The sequence below is a fragment of the Panthera leo genome, chromosome F2 (genome assembly GCF_018350215.1).
Source record: "Panthera leo isolate Ple1 chromosome F2, P.leo_Ple1_pat1.1, whole genome shotgun sequence".
NCBI lineage: Eukaryota > Metazoa > Chordata > Mammalia > Carnivora > Felidae > Panthera > Panthera leo.
Window position 1 is genome coordinate 51,657,984 of NC_056695.1, and position 21,424 is coordinate 51,679,407.

Here is a 21,424-nt window from a genome sequence, read left to right on the forward strand (position 1 = left end):
ACATTCGATCAAGCTGGTAATACGACTTGTGAAATTCATTTATCCTCCAGGATTGTCACTAGTTTAAGCTATTTCTCAAGACATTTTTTTGCCTGTAGCCTCTGTTATTACACCTAACATACCTGATTCCTACGGTGCTCAGGAAGGCACAGGTGTGAACACTTCTTTGCCTGCTTGAGATTCTCTCTCTATTTCCCTCTGCCTGTCTCCCCTGCTTATTCTGTCTCTCCCTCTCTTTCCCTCTCTCCCTCTCTAAGGGAAAAAAAAGACCTCTTTCATTAAGGATGCTAGCTGAAAGGCAAGTAAGAGGATAGTGTTATCTTCTTCTCACAACACACACTGTTCTTTCTTCCCAGTTGCTCTTTATTACTGAGAAGAAGAAATGTCAGCATCCCTTCATCAGACAGTAATTCAGCATCTGAAACTAAAAATGAGCAGTAGGACATGAAGTCTATCCACCACAGTGGTTAAAATGTTCACTAAAAAAAATAAAATACCATTGTAACTCAATGCTCTGAAATAAAAAAGAACTTCGAGGATGAAGTCAATATTTGCATGATTAGAGAGACTTCTTACTTCATATGTATTTCTTCAAATATCTGAACTGGGTCATATTTATTCTTCAACCAGGAACAAAAAGATTTGTTATCTTTTGGTCCACAGATGTATTAGATTGTTATCAAATTTCTTACTGGAAAAGGTTAAGTTAATATTTTGACAACAGATAAAATCTTCAAAGTGAGCCACAAGCTCAAGTAATGAGAGTTAGATTTTATGGGCTAGAATGCCAAGGATAAAGAGTACAGAAAGGGTTTGAAAGTCAAGCAGTGATGATTATTCTTAGTGTAACGCTTACATCCCTCCATTTCAACAACTCTCTTAGCATGGCATCTTGTCCTTTATAGTCAGGTGTTGAAAAAGACCTTAGAGAGTCCAGGGGTGGCAGACCCACATGCTTGTTTGAGCTCGTGAATGACCATATCCATCATCTGCAAATAATAGAAGTGATAGAAACCACAGGAATTCTAGAGCTTACACCCTTTCTAAGGACATTCAAGCCAATTTAAAGTAAATATTGTATCTCCCAAAAAAACCCATCTGCAAAATAAATGTGACCTATGTACCCCAATTTGCTACCCTATGACTTAGCCCAACCCAAACAGCAGTTTCTTCCAACATACTATCCAAGCTTCATATCCCTTCTCGAACACTCCTGCCAAGTGGCTGTTCACTTCTTTTGGAACAATTCCAATGACAAGAACGTATTAACTTTTGAAGCTGCCAAGATTTTTATCAATTTTATCAGCAATGGTAGTAAAAGTAGTCTCTTTTGTGGTTGAGGATATTAATAGCAATGATTTGTGAACTTTAACAGTAGATGGCTCTTATCAGCAAGAGTCCCATAGGCCTCTCTCTTTTGTGACTATTACTTGAGAGTCTGTCAGTGTTGAGGGTTCTCTTTGCTTCATGGGTGCTACAATTACTTCCACAACTGCAAAAAGGGTCCTCATATTTGTCTATATTATTTCAAGTTTACTTGCATTGCTCGTGGTATGCAGGCTGATCTTAGAAAGGCCCATTTTCCATTAGCATTTGTTCATCCCAACACATATGCAATTTCTTGGTGCTAGGCTCTGAGCTAGGTCCTGGGATACAAGGCAGAAAGACTCTGCTTTACATAGGCTTACATTCTAGTGGTAAATGAACAAAACACAAAATAATTTTAAAAGTTCTCTGAAGGGAGGAGAAGCTGAAAGCAGGCGGGAGCCATATCATAGAAGGACTTTTGGCCACTAGGTGTTTGGAGTTTTCTAGGATGATGAGAAGCCATGGAAAGATTTAAAGCAGAAGAATGACATAACTTTAGATTTTGCAGAGGGAGAATGCTAGCATATTGTCAGTGTAGAAAATTCAGAAAATACAAAAAACTTTAAAAAGAAAATGTACCATGCAACATACCGTCATCCAGAGCCAAGTATGGAATGGAAGATACAGAGAATTCTGTACTAGCCAGTTCAGGCTAGTATAACAGAATAGGTGGCTTAAACAACCAACATTTGTTTCTTACAGTTGTGGAGACTGGGAAGTCCAAGCTCAAGGTGCCAGCAGATCTGGTGTGTGAGGAAGGCACTCTTCCTAGTTTGCAAAGGGCTGCCTTCTTGTTACATCCTCACATGGCAGAGAGAGAGCGCTGGTCCTTCCCATATAAGGACACTGACCCCATCTTGGGATCTCTACCCTCATGACTAATCTAACCCTAATGACATCTCAAGCCCCACCTTCTTATACTATCCCAACAGAGTAAGGGTTTCAACATATGAATTCATGCAATCCATACAAGCTCCCAAGACTCTCATCCTCTAGTAGACATCCCTGTACACTTTTTCCCATTCCATGAGCATGGGCAGGAATATGAATATGAATTTGAAGACCTATCACTCCCATGATTAGGTTATATTGCATGGCAAAAGTGAAAGGATTTTTGGAAATGTAATTAAGGTCCCTAATCAGTTGATTTTAAGTTATTTCAGAGGGAGATTATTCTGGGTAGGTCTGGCCCAATCATGTGAGCCCTTTAAAAGAGGGTCTAGAGATCCCAGACAAAAGTCAGACATATTTAGATAAAGCAAATATGCTTTCCTTTTGGCTCTAAAAAGCAGACTACTGTGTGGAAAGGCCTATGTGGCAGGGGACAGTACATAGTCTCTAGTTGCTAAAGGCCCCAGCCCTACAACTGCAAGGAATTGAATTCTGACAACAACCAATGAACTTGGGAGAAGCTCAGAGGAGACTAGTGGCCCCAGCCAACACCTTGACTTCAGCCTGGTGAGCTCTTGAACAGAGAACCCAACAAAGCTATGCCTGGACTCCTGATCCAAAATAATAATAATAATTTGTAATAAACTGTAAAATAATAAGTTTGTGGTTTTTTTTAAATTTTCTTAATGTTATTTATTATTGAGAGACAGAGAGACACAGAGCGTGAGCAGGGGAGGAGTAGAGAGAGGGTGAAACACAGAATCTGAAGTAGGCTCCAGGCTCTGAGCTGTCAGCACAGAGCCCGACATGGAGCTCGAACTCACAAACTGCGAGATCCTGACCTGAGCCGAAGTTGGTCATTTAACCAACTGAGCCACCCAGGCGCCCCAAATTTGTGTTGTTTTTAAGCTGCTACATTTAGAGTAATTTGTTACACAGCAATAACAATTTAATACAAGCGGAATGATATGATCTTCTTTATGAATAATCTGAAGGACACCAGGGAAACCATTTAGAGTCACTGTCATAATCCAAGCAAAAGATAAGGGCAGCTTGGAGTAGGATGCTGGCAGTAGAGACAGAAGGAAGTAGACAGATTTTAAATAAGTTTGGAAGTGAAGCAGGACTTGCTGATAAATAGGATTTAGAGGATAAAAGAAATAAGCAAGAATCATTCTTAGGATTTTGGCATGAGCAAATGAGTGGATGGTAGTGCCATTTACTAAATCTTGAAAGAATAGAGGAGGGACATTTTGGCCTACAGGGTGGGCAGAAGATGGTGTTCAATTTTAGAAATATTATATTTCACCAAGTTGGTAGTTATATAAATATAACATGTATATTTGCATATATATATATGCATGTATATATGTAATATGATTTTTTGTCTTAAAATTAAGATGATAGTACAGTTCATTTTACTTTTTATCGACTTAACAGTAAAAATATGAATTTTAGTGATTGCATAATATTCCACTGTATATTAATCTTTCTGGCAAGTCCCTTGTTCCTCTATTATGTATGGTTAAACTGTTTATATTCTTTTCATGTTTATGAAGGATTTCCTAGTGAATAATCTTTTTTTTTAAATTTTTTTTAATGTTTATTTACTTTTGAGAGAGAGAGAGAGAGAGGTGTCGGGGGGAGATGCAGAGAGAGAGAGAGACACAGAATTCGAAGCAGGCTCTAGAGTCTGAGCTGTCAGCACAGAGCCGACGCGGGGCTCGAACCCACAGACTCATGAACTGTGAGATCATGACCTGAGCTGAAGTCGGCCGCCCAACTGACTGAGCCACCCAGGCGCCCTGTGAATATTCTTTTTTTAATTTATTTTAACCCCGGTAGACTTAACATACACTGTTATGTTAGTTTCAGGTATACAATATAGTGATTCAACAATTCCATAGCGGTGCTTATCATGACAAGTGATTAATTCTCATCACCTATTTTCCCTGTGCCTCCATCCACTTCCATTCTGGTAACCATCAGTTTATTCACTATAGTCAAGAGTCTGGGGGGCACCTCTGACTTCCGCTCAGGTCAGGATCTCACTGTTCATAAGTTTGAGCCCCATCTCGGGCTCTGTGCTGACAGCTCAGAGCCTGGAGCCTGCTTTGGATTCTGTGTTTCCCTCTCTCTCTGCCCCTCCCCAACTCATGCTCTGTTTCTGTCTCTGTCTCTGTCTCTGTCTCTCTGTCTGTCTCTCTCAAAAATAAACATAAAAATATTTTAAGAGTCTGTGTCTTGGTTTGTCTCTCTCTCTCTTTTCTTTTTCCCTTTGCTCGTTTTGTTTCTTAAATTCCACGTATGAGTGAAATCATACGGCATTTGTCTTTATGATTCTCGTATTTAGAGTAAATCACCAGAATTGGAGTTACTGGGTCTGATGGGCATGAACATTCTTATGGTCTTATAAATTCAACTGTATTAAATCATCTTCTAGAAAGCTAGGACCAATTTACATTCCTTCTAATAGTATATGAGAAGTTGACCTCACTTTCACCACTGAGTATTATTACTTTAAAAGCATCTTTGCCAATTTAAAGGTGAAAAAAATCCATTTCTCTATTAATTTTTCACAGCCTGTGTGTCATGAAGGTATGCTGCAGTCTTTGGTTTTGCTTTCTTTGGTTCTTTCCTGCCTCACCTGGCCCCCCTCACTATATTCTAACAGCATGTGAGTGGAGTCAGGGTCTGTCATTAGTAAGCACCAGGAGGAGATAGACTGATGCCATTAAGACAGTCATCCTTTATGAAAATATGGGAATTTTTTCTGATATATTTCCCCAAATTATATCTAAAATCAGGAAGTCTTGATGTGTCCTTATCATCAAATTAGCTTTCTTCCAAACAGAGCGTAAAAAACTTTTTATATAGTTTTTCTATATACAAAAGGAAGAACAAAAAATGGCTAACGTTTTTCATCCTATTTAACTACATTTTTAAAATGGTATATGGTAGATAATACCATCATCCTTCTGAGCTAAACTTATCGGTTAAAATCTCTGCAGTATATCTCAAGAATTGTCAACTAAAAAGGTATTCAGTGTATTAGGTTGTATGTTGTTTAATAATGGTTCCCTGTGGGTGATGGGCTTAGGATGGGTGGTTGTTATTTTATTACTTTTCTGTATTGCCCAGATGTTTAATATTGAATATATAGTCTCCTCTAACAATTAAAACTTTAACAGAACTTTAAATTTTAATTAAAAAGTGCTTTAAAATGTCTTACAAAACAATTCCTTGAAATTATTTAAAAGTCAAGAACAGGAGAGGGACACCTGGGTGGCTCAGTCAGTTAAGCATCTGACTTAGGCTCAGATCATGATCTCACGGTTCGTGAATTCAAGCCCCACATCGGGCTCTGTGCTGACAGCTCAGAGCCTGGAGCCTGCTTCAGATTCTGTGTCTCCCTCTCTCTCTGCCCCTCTCCCACTGACACTCTGTCTCTCTGCCTCTCTGTCTCTGTCTCTCCCTCCCTCAAAAATAAATAAACATTAAAAAAAAAATGAAGAACAAGAGTAACTGAAACATTTGCAGGGATTAAATAGAAAAATTTTGAAAAACCAGGCTTATACAGTGTACTAATTGTATGTCATAACACTTGACCTCAAACCAACAATTACACTTTTGTAAAAACCCAAGCCATCTTTTAAATATGTTTTCGAACACCTTTTTAAAAATGGATCAGGAAAAAACAAATTCAAAAGGACTGTGACTTCCTATTGGTGAAGTCAGAATGCTGTGAAGATAGAAAGCTTGACTTTCAGAGGGAAAGTCCTGTCACAGCTGAGCGTCAAGGACAAATGTGAGTTCTTAAATGGCATTTGCAAACCGTATTAAAAGACCTACAGTTGTCTCTTTGTTAATAATAATGTCTACTGTTTGAGTATTTTTCTATGTGCCGGGTAGTCTGCTATGTGCTTTACATGTACTATCTTGTTGAAGATTTTAAAGATTTTTTTTTTTAAGTTGCCCAATTCTCTAAATGAGGAAACAGGTCAGAGAGAGAGCTTGCCCAAGATCACCCTTTGGTCAACAGTGGGGTAGGGTTTAACCTCAGGATTATCTTATCCTAATGCTTACTCTCAGCTATTACTCGTAACCCTTAGCCTTCTATCTTATCTAAACTGTTTTTCTTCCAAGTATAAACAATTGAACATCCACTGCTTTCAAGAATAGCTGTCACCGAATCAGACTATGTGCAACTTGCTTCTCTGCCATTATCACTTCTAATCATTGCTCATCCCTCTTCACTGGACTTGCTGGGTGCACAACCTTGCTCACTGGCCCACTTTGCTTCAAACTGGAGACCCCACGTTCTTCCTTTGGCCCCTCAAAGCACAACTAAAACAACATTAAGAGTGACACTTTATTGGATGTAGGAGGGTGGAAGAGAAGACATGGTGAAAGTGATTTCTGCAAAAAGCAGGAAACAGTATTCAGTATCAGATTCAGTATCAGTCACCACTGTTCCTAGGGAATTACCCACAATTCCTCACCACAGGGGATTTCTTTTTCAGACTCAGTCCTCTTGACACATTGCTGGGCCCTTTGCTTTTCTTCTGCAGCCTGTTCTAATAACCCTCATCTGGCTTCCAACTCTCTAACACGTCTGGGAACTGGGAAGGTCGAACAGCTGTTGAGCTCTTCACCCCCCGATCCCAGCCTAGGCTCTGGCCCTAGGTTTGTACTGAATAACTCACTAAGGTGTTCTGCTTAGGACAGTGCCATCTACTCAGGTACTCCACCCTCACCTTTACAAAGGACTGGCTACAAATTTGAAATTATATTTTCCTCTTTAGCCTCTCCTGAATCCAGTGTGTCCACTCCAACAAGCTCAGCAAACCTTAAATATTAGTCAGGGTCTTCCAGAGAAACAGAACCATGGGAAATGTATGTTACAATATTAATATATTGATTAACATAATAGTAACATAATATAAAATAATAGTGTATTATTTATATGCGTTATGTTTTATATGTGTGTACATATAAAACATATAATGCATAAAATATATATAATCTTTCTCTCTCTTTCTCTCTGTCTCCATTGATATTTATTTTTTTTAAAAAAATGGTTCATGCAGTGTGAGAGCTGGCACACCAGAAATCTGTTGGGCAAGCTGGCAGGCTGGAAATTCAGGTTAGAATTGATGTTGCAGTCTTTGGTCTTAATTCTGCAGGACAGGACAGGACAGGACAGGACAGGCAAGCTGGAAAGGTTTCTGTGTCCCAGTCTTGAGCCTTAATTCCTTCTTCTTCAGAAAATCTCAGTCTTGTCTTTTACGACCTTCAACTAATTGGTTAAGACCTATCCACATTAATGGAGCTTAACTCAATTTGCTCAACATCCACAGATTTAAATGTTAATAACATAAAAATTGCCTTCACAGCTACATAGTGATTGGTATTTGACGAAACAGCTGGACATATCACCTAGCCAAGTGAACACATAAAATTTACCCAGCACATTCTAGATATTTGAATTCCTGTTATGTGCCAGGCACAAACATGGTCTTACCCTCAGTGTACTTAAAAGTTAGTTGGAACTCTTTCACCTAGGATTCTTTGAAATAGTCCTGCTTTCAGAAAGATTCACTTACCCATTATGCCCAATCCCTGTATGCAGTACCATCAGATTTACAAAATTGGGGTGAAGGCTAAGACCTCTAACATCAGCTTAGGTTCCATAGCGTTATTGAGTAAGGAAGCATGACCACTATGGGAATTCTGGGCATGGTTCCAGTTATTCCAGGCAAACACAAGCATTTATGATTGTGGAGGAACCTGATTAGCTACTGAGAAGAAACTATCTTTGGGTGTAATGGTGATGATTGTGTGGCATAATGGAGATGGACAGTCCTGAGTTGAAAATCCTACAGTTGGACACAAGTTCTACGATGTTGAACAAAACCTTCCTTTTCATTGTCTATAAAGTAGGAGTGATAGTTTTTTTAATAATTTTTTTAATGTTTTATTTATTTTTGAGAGAGAGACAGAGCACAAGTGGGGGAGGAGCAGAGAGAGAGGGAGACACAGAATCCCAAGCAGGTTCCAGGCTCTGAGCTGTCATCACAGAGCCTGACATGGGACTCAGACTTGTGAACCATTAGATCATGACCTGAGCTGAAGTTGGACGCTTAACCATCTGAGCCACCTAGGCACCTAGGAGTAATATTCTTTCAGAGCTTTAGTAAGGGTCAAACAAAATACATATATATATATATATATATATATATATATATATATATATATATATATAAATTTCCCCACAGTGTGTTTCATACTGTTTATGTAGTAGTGTTCTTTCAAGTCAAGGCTGAGTCACAAGAAATTAAAACTGACCCAATCATATTTAAAAAAAGATAGAGATGATAATGATTGGGCAAGCATCAACACCCACAGCTTCATGGAGACAGGACTTGGTCCTAGAAAGTCAGGAGTCAAGGTTGTCTCTCTCTTTCTCTGCTTCCCCAAGGTCTCTCATTTTCACATTTCTCTTCCAGTCTTTTCCATTCTCCTTTATAGACTAGTTTCTTTCCTTATCCATTAACTTGCATGTGACTTCTGTTGTTATGACTTCAATTAGGCCCTAACTCTACATAGTCTTTGATTTTCAGAATTTATCTCTTAGTTCTGATTGCCCAGACTGTCTGCCTATGGAAGAGCAACCCTTGAGTCAAGTGTCAGGTGGGACCTCATCGTATAATCAGCCCGAGGAAAGGGTCATGAAGACAAATATGCCAACATAGGCCTATCTCTTCAACAAGTAGAAAATGTTAGACTTGGATGACATCCCTAGATGTGCACCTGTAGCTGCAGTGAAATCATATCACCTTGAACTTACTCAGACTCAAACCTCATATAAAGTATAGAATGTGCCGCCATTATTGTCATCTAACCCTCACAATAAGTAAATCTAACATTATAGAGCTTACTGTGAATAACATAATTAAAAAGGTGAGTATACCAACAAACAACCAGAAACACTTTGTAATTCCTCATCCATATCCCATTCACCACTAAGGTTTCATAGTTATCTTAAATGCAATGTGGTTTGAGTGTCCAAACATCTGCATATAGACTTTCCTTTTGTTCTTCCTTAAACGATACTTTATTGTGCTTATGCACTTTTCCACATGTGGTGCATACACCAAACCATGCATACCATGTGTATGGAAGACTTAATATTGTTTTCAATCATAAATTTGGCAATACATGTTTCTTAGCTCTTCCTTGTTGACTTAAAAATCACCCTGTGTAAGCTGGTATTCCAAGTGGTCACATTATCACTGGTCATTCCAAATGGAATATAATTATTCTGAATTACAGATGGTGCTGATTAATACTTGATCTTATTATTTTGGTTAATTATGTTGCTAAAATAGGTGGTAGAACAGGAAAGGATTTACTAAATTTCATTTAAAAGACCTAAGGTTTTGCAACTAATTAGTTGCTGAGCCAAATATTTGACTCCTGTTTTTGTGCTTTTCTTCCGGAATTTACTGTCTTCCTGAAGGTTTGCTGTGTTCTACAGTCATGAACTACCAAGTTATTTGAAAAAATAGGCTGTTAATAGCCAAGAACTACAAAAATAAGGAAAATATGGCTATGCGAGGACAAGGCATTGCTAGTAATGGAGAGAGTATAAAACTTATTCCCTATGCTCACGGTTTTGTACCATCTTGTAACAGGGAACACAAAATATGTAATTAGTGGGACAAATCTGCATATTTACATGAATTTTAAAAATGCTTAGATGCCACCACCTTTTCCTTTTCTGTCATGTACAGTATTGTTGATAACCACCAAATTCGATATTAGCTTTTAGCTTTCTATAAAATTCTGTGGGCATTGTTCTTTTTAAGACTTGCAGCATGAGAAATCATGCTTATGAACTCATCCATTTGTTTTCTGGGAATAGTTGCAGAAATCGTAGCAGTAACAAAACTCTGTTGCTTTATTTACTGAAGTGTTGGATTGCATGATTTTAAACCAAGGACAAAGAGAAAAGAGGAAGAGTTTTACTAACACTGTCAATTGCCTTTCCAGCACACAGCTGATTAAGAAATGCTTGTACAGCTATTTGCAATAACGTAGAAGACATGTCTACTCTTTGATAATTGCTATATAAGTTTTCCTTGTTTATTCTCACAGAGTGGTTCTCAAAAAGTTTATGTAATGTGTGGGAGGATTATACCAAGAAGGAAGTGTTTCAGAAATGGTTTAAGCTGCTTCTGTATGTGCATAAGCATGTGAGCATGTTTGTGTGGCCCATGTACACGTGTACGTGTATGATTCATGCATCTCTTTGCACAAAGGATTTGAGGTCACAGGATGTCATTCCGGGTAAAAAGGCACATCAAATTATAATCAGCTAATAGAGCAGGCACTACATAATGTTCTCTTCGGCATAGATTTCTGGAAATCTTACAAGCTGAAGAAGGTGAGATCCTGGGGCTTTTAATTTGCACGAGGGTAAAATCATCCCTTTGCGCTGAAAGGGTGTGAGGAAAAGATTTCCCTAGGGAAGGCAAGCTTTTAGAAGAGCTCACTGTACAATTCATAAAGACACAAACTGTCATATTTTACATTTGAAAACTAAAACTTTAAAAATTATTTATCAAAATTAAAACTACAGGAATTAAAACATAAGGGCGAGGTGTGGCTGGCTTTTGACACTGCTAATCTGGTTTCTGTCTCAGGTCTATTTGTATGGGTCAGAAGCTCTTCCTTCTCCAACAAGACTCAGCCTAGGCTTGCCTAATAGCCTGCTGTAATTGAGCCAACCACCTTCTGTAGGGGAGGAGCCAGGACAGAAATAGCTAGGATTTAATGTTGTGAACAAGGGCTTCCTAAAAACCTTAAATCTTATCTCCTACTTCTCATTTGGGTTGAAAGGACATTAACACTAAGCTTCAAGGAATGGAAATTAGTTATTTGCGATAAGGCCCTTTTTCCTTCCTGGTTGAAAGCAACCATTACAAAGTAGTCATCCTAACAAGTAAATACTCATATTGTTTTTATTATGTGTGATTATAATCCATTCTTGTCCCCTGATGTCATGACATAAGTATCTTTGAGTAGAACTCTATTAAGGAACTTTCTAAGAAAGAAAGATGGTAATTTGAGGGACCTCTCTAGATCTTTTGGGAGAATTGGGAGGGTGAGAAAATAGTGGTTAAGAACATGGGCTTTGGTATCACAGCAGAATACAACTTCCCTAAGCCTCCATTTTTTTTCGTAAAATGGGGGATAATAAATAGGTCCTGCCTCAGATATGGCATATAAAGTATTTAGCAGATCTACTAGTTTCCTGTTGCAGTTGTAACAAATTACAAAAATATGAGTGGCTAAAAACAACACAAATTTAAAATTTTATAGCTTTGGTGATCTGAAGTGCAAAACGCTTCCCATAAGGCTATGTGGGTAGGTGGGGCTGCTTTTCTTTTTGGAAACTCTAGGGAAGGATCCATTTTCTTGCCTTTTCTAGCTTGTAGAGGCCCCCTGCCATGTTCAAAGCCAGCAGTGGCCAGTCAAGTCTTTCTCACATCACATCACTCAGCCACAGACTCTCCAGTCTCCCTTTTCTACTTATGAGGACACCTGTGATTACTTCGGTCCCATCAGGATAATTTCCTATCTCAAGGCCAACTAATTAGCAACCCTTAATCCCATCTGCAAGCTGAATTCCTCCTTGCTGCGTAAGGGAACCTTTTCACAGGTTCCAGGGATTAGGACAAGGACACGTGTAGGGGTCATTTGTTCTGCCTACCATACCAGAATACCTGCCACTAAATCAACCCACAGGAGCTGTGTCGGTTTTTGCCATTCTTACCCCCCCCAAAAGGAAGAAACCCTCTCTGAATGGTTTTTGTTGTTCAACAAGATGCCAGCTGACCAATGTCCCAGAAACCAGATAAATACAAAGCCCTCCCTCACTCCATTTCAAAACCCTTTACAAACAGTAGTTTTGGCACTCTGCCTTTAAAGCTGAAAAAAAAAGAAGAGTGTTGTTACATCTGACCTAAATACACGTGGTCTACAGCATTCTTGTTCTCTCTTCACACTTCTTTCTTGAGGATATCGTCTGCTATGGTATCAACTCACCTCTATGCAGCTGACTCACCCAAAGTAGAACTTGAATGCTAACCTTTCTGTCAAGCTTAAGGGACCACATGTCCAGCTTGAGCTGGGAACCTCCTCCTGAATATTCTGTGTGTCCCTGAAATATCTCCGGAATTCAAATGACTGCCTTTGACTCAAACCATCCTTCCTCCCTGCTGGTTGCAAGGGCAGCGCTCCTCTTTCTGGCATGTAGACAAAAACACCTGCCCCCCTCGTACTCCTTATCCATTAGCTTGCATGCGGCTTCTGTTGTTAGGACTTCAATTAGACTCTGCCGCCCTTGTGCTCCGTACCACTCTTACAAGTGCCATCCAAGTTCAAGCTTCTTGTACCTTTGTCAGGACTATAGGCAGAGCCTCCTAATTGTCTCGTGTTTTCCTCCCTTCACTGATATGTGCCAATACCCCCAGGAAGCCTCAGGTCCCTTCTTTCCATACCTTTGGCCTTAAATCAATCCCACTTTGTATTAAATCCATTTTTGTCAGCATACTGAAGGGCTCAAGGAATTATTTTTAAGTACCTACCATTTGATAGACATTGTATTTAGACATTTCACATGCAATATCTCATTTAACCCTAATTTAATGCCCTAGCAGGTAGATGTTATTTCTACTTTTTAATTAGTGAGGCAATTGGGGGTTAGAAAGCTTTGAATATAATTCAGCCAAAACTACACAGTAAGCGGCAGAGAGAGAATTCAAACTCTGATGTATCTGATTTCAAAGCCCCTGTTTCTACCACTACACTGGAGCCCTCCCATTTGACTTTTTTAAGGCATCTGTTTTGTGAAGGCTTGCTCAAGTTCATGTATTTTAACAGCAAATCTTCCAGTAGCCTCATGACAAACATATGTGTGCTCATGCTGGTGGTGGTTTCTGTAGGCAGCTAAGGACTGCTGGTGTGTTTTTGGTTTTGTTTTTGTTTTTTCTCAAAGATCTAGGACTTGTCAAACCTCTGCTGTTGACATGGCTTGTAGATAAATCTAGGTGCATTTCTTACATCCGGAAAAAAAAATAGAAAAGAAAAACAAAAACAGATGGTGTGAGAAGGAAGTTATTTGTCCATGTGTGCATGGGTTTTACCCATGTTAAGGCTCTTCTGAAGTTAAATAATCCTGATAAATCTGTTCCCGTTCCATTAGAGATCAACTCTCAGTGACAAGCCAAAACATGCTTTTCTTCTTTTACCAAAACACCCACAAAGGAAATAGAAACCAGTTTAGCAACTTTGTAAGTGGGTGCGAAAGGATTCCTATAAATAAAGCCTCCATTGTGCCACTCTGTTCATGTTAGGTTTGGAATGCTGATGGTTTATGTTGTCCTACTCTGAACTTTTACTGACAACCTAGTGAATTAGCTCTAGCTGACTTCGATACTTCTTAAAGTATCGAACAATACTTTATGAACACGTGCTTAATCACAAACAATACTTTATGAACAGACTTTGTTCCCCTCCACCACTACTCTTCATCCTTTCCTGATCAGTTACTTTCTTAAAGAGAGAAAAACAAATAATGTAACTCAAACTAGGTGATCTTAATAATAGGAAGAATGCTGTCTGGGACATTAAGAAGCTTTATTGCTCATTTAAAAAAGTATCAAAGCAAATACTATAGAGAGGTCAGTTTGGGCAACTCTTTTCTATTCACATGGTGGCTCCCCTGCCTCCCCCCCTTTTTTTTTGAGTATGGAACCATAGAATGTAAAGAGCTGCAAGAAATAGACTTCAGTAATGTAAGGAAGTATCCTTGCAAATCTTATTCTTTTATAGGTAGGAAAATGCAAACAAAATTAACTACTAAATGTTGTTCTTGGATTTTTGTGTAGTTGTGAAAGCTAAGCATAGCAGAAGAAATTGACCTTAAACTTGAGAATTAAAAATGCTGTCTGGAGTTATTATTGGGTCATTATTCAAAATTGGAATACTGACAATGGGTCATATAAAAGTATTATGTCAATGTGAAATTGAGGTTGAAAACAACTCTATGGTTATTAAAAAATATCCATATTCATCCATAGTCATAGGAAGTATACCTAAGTATTTAGGGACAGAGGACCATGATGCATGTAACTTACCCTCAAATGGTTCAGCAAGTATATACACTGTGTATGTATGTATAAATATAAATATATATATGATGTATATATATATATATATATATATATATATATATATATATATATATACACACACACACACACACATATTTACATATCATGGAGAGAAAGAAAACACAAATGTAAAAGAAATGGGATAAAATATTACAGTGGTTGAATCTATGTAAAGAATAATGAGCATACCTTTGTCCTAAGCAATGTTAATTTACATAGATGAGCAAATGATGCGTGAATCTAGATTTCCATCCAAGAAGATTATAATTAACAATAGACCTATAAATTCAAGTGTTTACTAACCATATCCATTAGGACATTCCACAGATAATTCAAAATTAACCTTTCCACAATTGGTTTTACAAGGTCCCCCTTTAACCTGAATTTCTTCATTGTTTCTGGTACCAAACTAGATCCTTTCCTCTATTTCCCTTACCACATCTCCTCCACCAACACAAGGAAACATTCATGACACTCCAAGTCTGATCAAATCAAAAGTTAGAATCAACCCTTAAAATAACAAAAAAATTGGATTATTATGAATATATTTTTGAAACTCGCATCAGGTGTGTACATATTCATTCAGTCAATATGGTTTTCCACAGCAACTTCTGTGTCTAGCAACTTCTGGTTGGGTCATTGGACACATACTTATTGGCCTCCTACAGTGTTCTAGAGGCTGTTTTGGTTGTGAGGAATATAGCAAGGAACATTCTTAGAGCTTAAATTCTAGTGGGGGTGGTTATTCAGAAGCAGTGGTAAGTGTCATGAAAGAAAAGTGTATAAGGGGGTGTTTTCTTGGGTACTGTAATCAGGGAAGACCTCTCTAGTGAAGAAGTATGTGAACAGGGATTTAATATAATGGTGAAGCAAAGTCAGGCTAATGTCTTGGAAGAACATTCTAAGAAAAGGGGAATTTCAAGTGTGAAGGCCTTAGGCCAGGAGTATGCTTGGTGTTCAAGGAACAGCCGAGAGGCCTATGTGTATTATTATACTCAGTGAGCAAGAGGATAAGGAAGGAAGGGAGTTCCTAGGTCTGGATCCTATGATCCACTCTGTGAGCAGTGAATCCACTCTGCCAGGTCTAATTTAGTCTGGGTATTGATTTCAGTTGTCCTCATGATTTTGTGCTTAGACTGAGAACACAAACTGGACTGCATTTTGTGGGGAAGAAGGGATATTGAGGACCAAGGACAAGGTGAAGGAGTCTCCCAAGTGCAAAGATGTTGCCCTGAAGATTACTGACCCCGAACTGGATAGACCCCAGAGAACTGAAAGTGTGGTGTCAGAAAGATGACAGCAGGAGGAGTAAAACCTTTGTCCTGCGTGAACTAGCATCACTGGTCAAACAGCCTGGACACCCCAGTCTCTTCTCTTTGCCTCCTCCCCTCCCCATTCATTGTTCCAAATGACTGTTCCAAAATTAACTAAGCTGATATCTAGGATCCTTTCTAGCCTTTAGGTAGTGATGGAGAGTATTTTGCTTTTGTACTAAAGCAGTGACTTTTGTCAGGAAGTGTAATACATTGTTTTAATAAGGAAAGTAACTCGATGCCACACTATCTCAACTGATGAATGGATAAAGAAGACGTGGTACGTATGTACAATGGAATACTACTTGGTGATCAAAAAAATGAAATCTTGATTTGCAACAATGTGGATGGAGCCAGAGTGTGTTATGCTAAGCAAAATAAGTCAGTCAGAGAAAGGCAAATATCATATGATTTCACTCATATGTGGAATTTAAGAAACACAACAGATGAACGTAGGGGAAGGGAAGGAAAAATAAGATAAAAACAGAGGGAGGCAAACCATAAGAGACTCTTAAATACAGAGAACAAACTGAGGGTTGTTGGAGGGGAAGTAGTTGGGGGGATGGGCTTCATAGGTGATGGGCATTAAGGAGGGCACTTGTTGGGATGAGCACTGGGTGTTGTATGTAAGTGGTGAATCACTGAGTTCTACTCCCTAAACCAATACTACACTGTATGTTAACTAACTTGAATTTAAATAAATAAGTTTAAAATAATAATAATAAAATAAAATAATGAATTCCAGTTTTTATATCAGTTTCTAGGCACATGGTCTAGGCACATAGACCAAATATAATATAATTTTAATTTACATACCTCTGTATGGTAAAAAAAAAAAAAAAAAAAAAAGTGCAAACAACAAAAAAGGTCATTCTGTTTTTTTCAAGAGAACTGACTTTTTTCCAGGATTGACTTACATGACTGAAACAGCTTGAATTATTTTCTAAAATATCTATTCCATTTTATTTTCTTATTCATCAGTTTCTAATCAATTCATCATTTTTCTTTCTCATTTTATTCTTCTCGATCTTTGTTGTTTCCCCTTCTTGATGTCCATAATCCTAAAGATCGTCTTCCTTTTGCTGAAAAATTCTGTCTGATAAGCATACCCTTTTCAAGTTCATGTAAAATAAATATAAAGTAAGAGTAGAAGACAAAATGGGGCAGAACATCATATGGAAATGAAAACAGTATATTCAAGGCACACTCTTCATATTTTATAATTAATAATTATAATTTACAAAGTAAAAAGTTAAAAATATATGCTATTAGGCAGTCTCCACAGCACCATTGATTGATATAAATATTTTAATCAGACGTTAACTTTAACATAATTCTTTTAGGATATAATAATTTTCATGTACTATATAGCTTCTTATGCATGTAACCATTCATTTTCTTCTGTAGACTTTATTGTAGGATCTTGAAATCAAGCTTAAAACTCATTCATCACGATGATCTGCATTTTTTCTTTTATTTCCTTTCTTTATCTCTTCTCATGATAATTTTTAATTTTCCAAATCAGACCAGAAAAGCTTTTTTTTAGATTATGGAAACACTAATTTGAAAAGACATTTGCACCTCCATGTTTACTGCAACATTATTTACAGTAGCCAAGATGTGGAAGCAACCTAAACGTCCATCCATAGATGAATGGAGAAAGATATGGAATACTACTTAGCCATAAAAAAAAAAAAAAAAATGAAACCTTGACATTTGCAACGACATGGATGGATCTGGAAGGTGTAATGCTAACTGAAATAAGTCAGAGAAAGACATACCATAGGATCTCACTCATATATGGAATTTAAGAAACTAAAACAAGAACTTCCTTTCTTGGGTGGCAGCCAGAGCAGAGAGAGCGCCCTGAGGGCCTTGGGCACACTGGGAGAATACAAGGTAGTGGGGTGCCTCCTGCCCACCCCCAAATGCCACACTCCACCCCTCTATTACATGCGAATCTTTGCACCTGATCATGTTGTCACCGAGTCCCGCTTCTGGTACTTGTGTCTCAGCTGAAGATGAAGTCTTCTGGGGAAATCGTGGACTGTGGACAGGTGTTTGAGAAATGAGAAATGCCCCTTGAGGGTGAGGAACTTCAGCACCTGGCTGTGCTCTGACTCCCGCAGGGGCGCCCACAACCTGTACCGGCAGTACCGGGACCGACCTCGGCAGGCGCTGTCACCCAGCGCTACTGAGACACGGGCGGGTGCTCCACACCGCGCCGGGCTCACTCGATCCAGGTCACGAAGGTGGAGGAGACTGCAGCCAGCAAGTGCCACCAGCCCTCAGGCCAGCAGTTCCGGGACTGACGATCAAGTTCCCGCTGTCCCACCGGCTGCTGCATAGCCAGCACAATCCATAATGCACTGCCAGGGACCCAACACATTCTTGAAGATGCAGAGACTCCCTGTCCCCAGGCTGGCCGAAATAAACTCCTTGGGGGAAAAAAGACAGAGAGAGAGAAACAAACAAGCAAAAAAGGAACAAAGGGGAAAAAAAAGAGACAAACCAAAAAATAAACTCTTAACTGTAAAGAACTGGTGGTTACCAGAGGGGAGATGGTGGGGGGATGGGTGAAATAGGTGAAAGGGATTGAGACTTAATTTTTATGATGCACACAAGTAATGTATAGAATTGTTGAATCAACACAGGTATCAGGTTGTATACCTGAAAGTGATAGAACACTCTATGTTAACTCTAATGGAAGTAAAATTTAAAAAAAAATAATAAAATAAATAAAACATAAAAAATATGAAATAAAATAAATTTTGAAGAGAAAATCTTTTTTAATGTTTATTTATTTATTTTGATCCAGAGAGAGAGAGAGAGAGCAAGCATGAGGGAGGATCAGAGAGAGGGAGAGAGAGAATCCAAAGCAGGCTCCTTGCTGTCAGCACAGAGCCCTATGTGGGGGTCGGTCTCACAAACGGCAAGATCATGACCTGAGCTGAAAGGAAGAGTCAGACACTTAACTGACTGAATCACCCAGGTGCCCCAAAAGAGAAGATATTTTTTTTTTAAATGTTGAATACAGGTCACACATGATGTTCCAATTTCAGGTATATAACATAGTGATTCAACAACTCTCTATATATGCTGTGGTCACAGGTGTAGCTACCATCTGTCACTCTGCAACACGATTGCAGTACCATCGACTATATTCCCTGTGCTGCACTGTTTATTCCTGTGACTTATTTATTCCATACTGGAAGCCTGTAGCTCCCACTGCCCTTCACCAATTTTGCCTGTCTCCCACCCCTACCCCTCGGGCCATCATGTTTGTTCTTTGTATTTATAGGTTTGATTCTACTTTTTTGCTTGTTTGTTTGTTCAAGCTTTGTTTTGAAGAGTTCATTCTAATCAATTTTTGCATTATAAAAAATGTTGTACAAACATGGCTTGTCTTGACATGGCAGGCAATATGTGAGATTTCTACACATGCTTTTATAGCTGTCTCTTCATGATGATCATTTAACAAGCTAGCATTTATTGGGTACTTACTTTAGGCCAAGTACTGTTCTACGTACCATGTACGTATTAAGTCATTTAATCCTGATAGCAGCCCTAGGAGGTAGGAACTATTAAAATCCTGGTTTCACAGATGATAAAACTGAGAGGCAGAGAGGTTGATAATTTACCCCAGGCCTCATGTCTGTAAAGTAGAGAACCAGAGATTTGAGCCCAGGCAGACTGGCTCCAGAGCCTTAACTGTTCATCACTCTGCAACACTTGCGTTAGCTGATGTAGCCCAGAGAATGCGGGAGGGATGCTGACTACTGAGTGCAGACTGCTGAGCAATGTAACAGGAGGGAAGAACAGAATGGAAAATTTGCTCCCTGCTTGATATGTGACATGTTTCCCAAAAGCACAGAACTGTAAGAGACTTTATTTTTTCTTTAGTCATAAAGTATGTGCGCAAGGAAGAAGAGAATTTAAAAGGCTGTGTGTAGGCGTGCCGAGGTGGCTCAGTTGATTAGGTGTCAGACTTCAGCTCAGGTCGCGATGTCACGGTTTGTGAGTTCCAGCCCCATGTCGGGCTCAGTGCTGACTGCTCAGAGCCTGGAACCTGCTTCGAATTCTGTGTCTCCCTCTCTCTCTGCCATTCCCCCTCTCACACTCTGTGTCTCTTTCTCTCTCAACAATAAACATTAAAAAAAATAATGATAAAATAAATAAAGGCTGTGTGTAACAGGTGGCTGCATCCGCACTGTAACCTCAGTGTTTAGCACAGGCTTGCTTCAAACATGTAGTTGTTCAGTAAACCACATTAAGTTTTTTTACAGGCTACCCGATTTGCTTTAGTAAAAGCTCTTTTATGAATTTTAAACTTAACAGCAGTTTTGTGAGGCATTTCTTTTCCATGAAGCCTAACACTTAAAATACCCTTTATGTATCCAACGGTAAGTGCTGCTATAAGCAGTTCAAAATCTCTTTGAAACACTCCCTCCGTTAAGAAAAAAATTTGTTAAATACTTGACAAGCAACCTTTCTCCTAGAGAAGCTAGAGGGTTTCTACGGACCAGGGGAAATCGCCTCTCCTTCATCCATTCCCTTGAGAATCTTAGTTGAGAATTGACACCATTCATCATTCAGCATCGTGACCCCGTTTTTTCCCATTCAGTACTTCACCTGAGAGGGGAAGTGCTCTTACTGGTCTTCTGCAGGGTGCATTTTGAAAAGGGTGCGCACTACCTGTAAAATTCACATCTCAGGTTAAGATTGTATCCTTGGCATTGTAATGTGATATTAGCAAAAGTACTTTTATAATCCTACCTGCCAACAATTAACATCTATAAATAGAAAGATCACATGATTCCAAAATTAACCAAGTCTTGGAAAGAGTTTTTATCATAGATCTTCCTTTAGCCAAGGGTCTTTTCTCTACCAACTTCAAAAAAAAAGCTCAATTTGAACAAACTCTGATGATGTAATCAAGCAGATTTATCCATATCATAAAAATAAACCAACACACTTAGGAATTTAAAGTCACATTATCATAGTCAACAATAATGTATGGTACACTTAAATTTATTTTAAGAGGGTATATCTTATGCTAAATGTTCTTACCATAATAAAATTTTAAAAATACTTTCAAAAAATAAAATAAGTCACATTACCATAAATTCATTAATCTACATGCTGTAATAACAGATATAATATAAAGAAAAAAAAAGGTAAACTAGGAAAGGGGAGCCTGGGTGGTTTAGTTGGTTAAGCCTCTGACTTCGGCTCAGGTCATGATCTCAAGGTTTCTGAGTTGGAGCCCTGCGTTGGGCTCTGTGCTGAGAGGGCAGAACATGCTTTGGATCCTGTCTCCCTCTCTCTCTGCCCCCCCCCCCAAATAAATAAACATTAAAAGAAATGTAAACCAGGAAAATAAATTAAAAACTAAGCTAGAAAAATAATCTAGAATAGGGGATCCCCTGGGTGGCTCAGTCAGTTGAGCATCTGACTCTTGATTTCAGCTCAGGTCATGGTCCCAGGGTCATCGGATTGAGCTACTGCTCAGTGTAGAGCCTTCTCGGGATTCTCTCTCTCCCTCTCCCTCTGCCCTTCTTCCCTGCTTGTGTGTTCTCTCTCTCTCAAATAAATAGATAAGTATTACAT

The 21,424-nt window shown here is 38.8% G+C and overlaps 1 protein-coding gene and 1 pseudogene across 3 annotated transcripts in view; both read left to right on the forward strand.

Annotated features, from left to right (window-relative positions):
- Positions 1-21,424, forward strand: part of OXR1 (oxidation resistance 1) — a 362,974-nt gene that overhangs the window by 218,884 nt on the left and 122,666 nt on the right. The gene's annotated exons all lie outside the window — the stretch shown is intronic.
- Positions 17,615-18,269, forward strand: LOC122211254 (annotated as a pseudogene).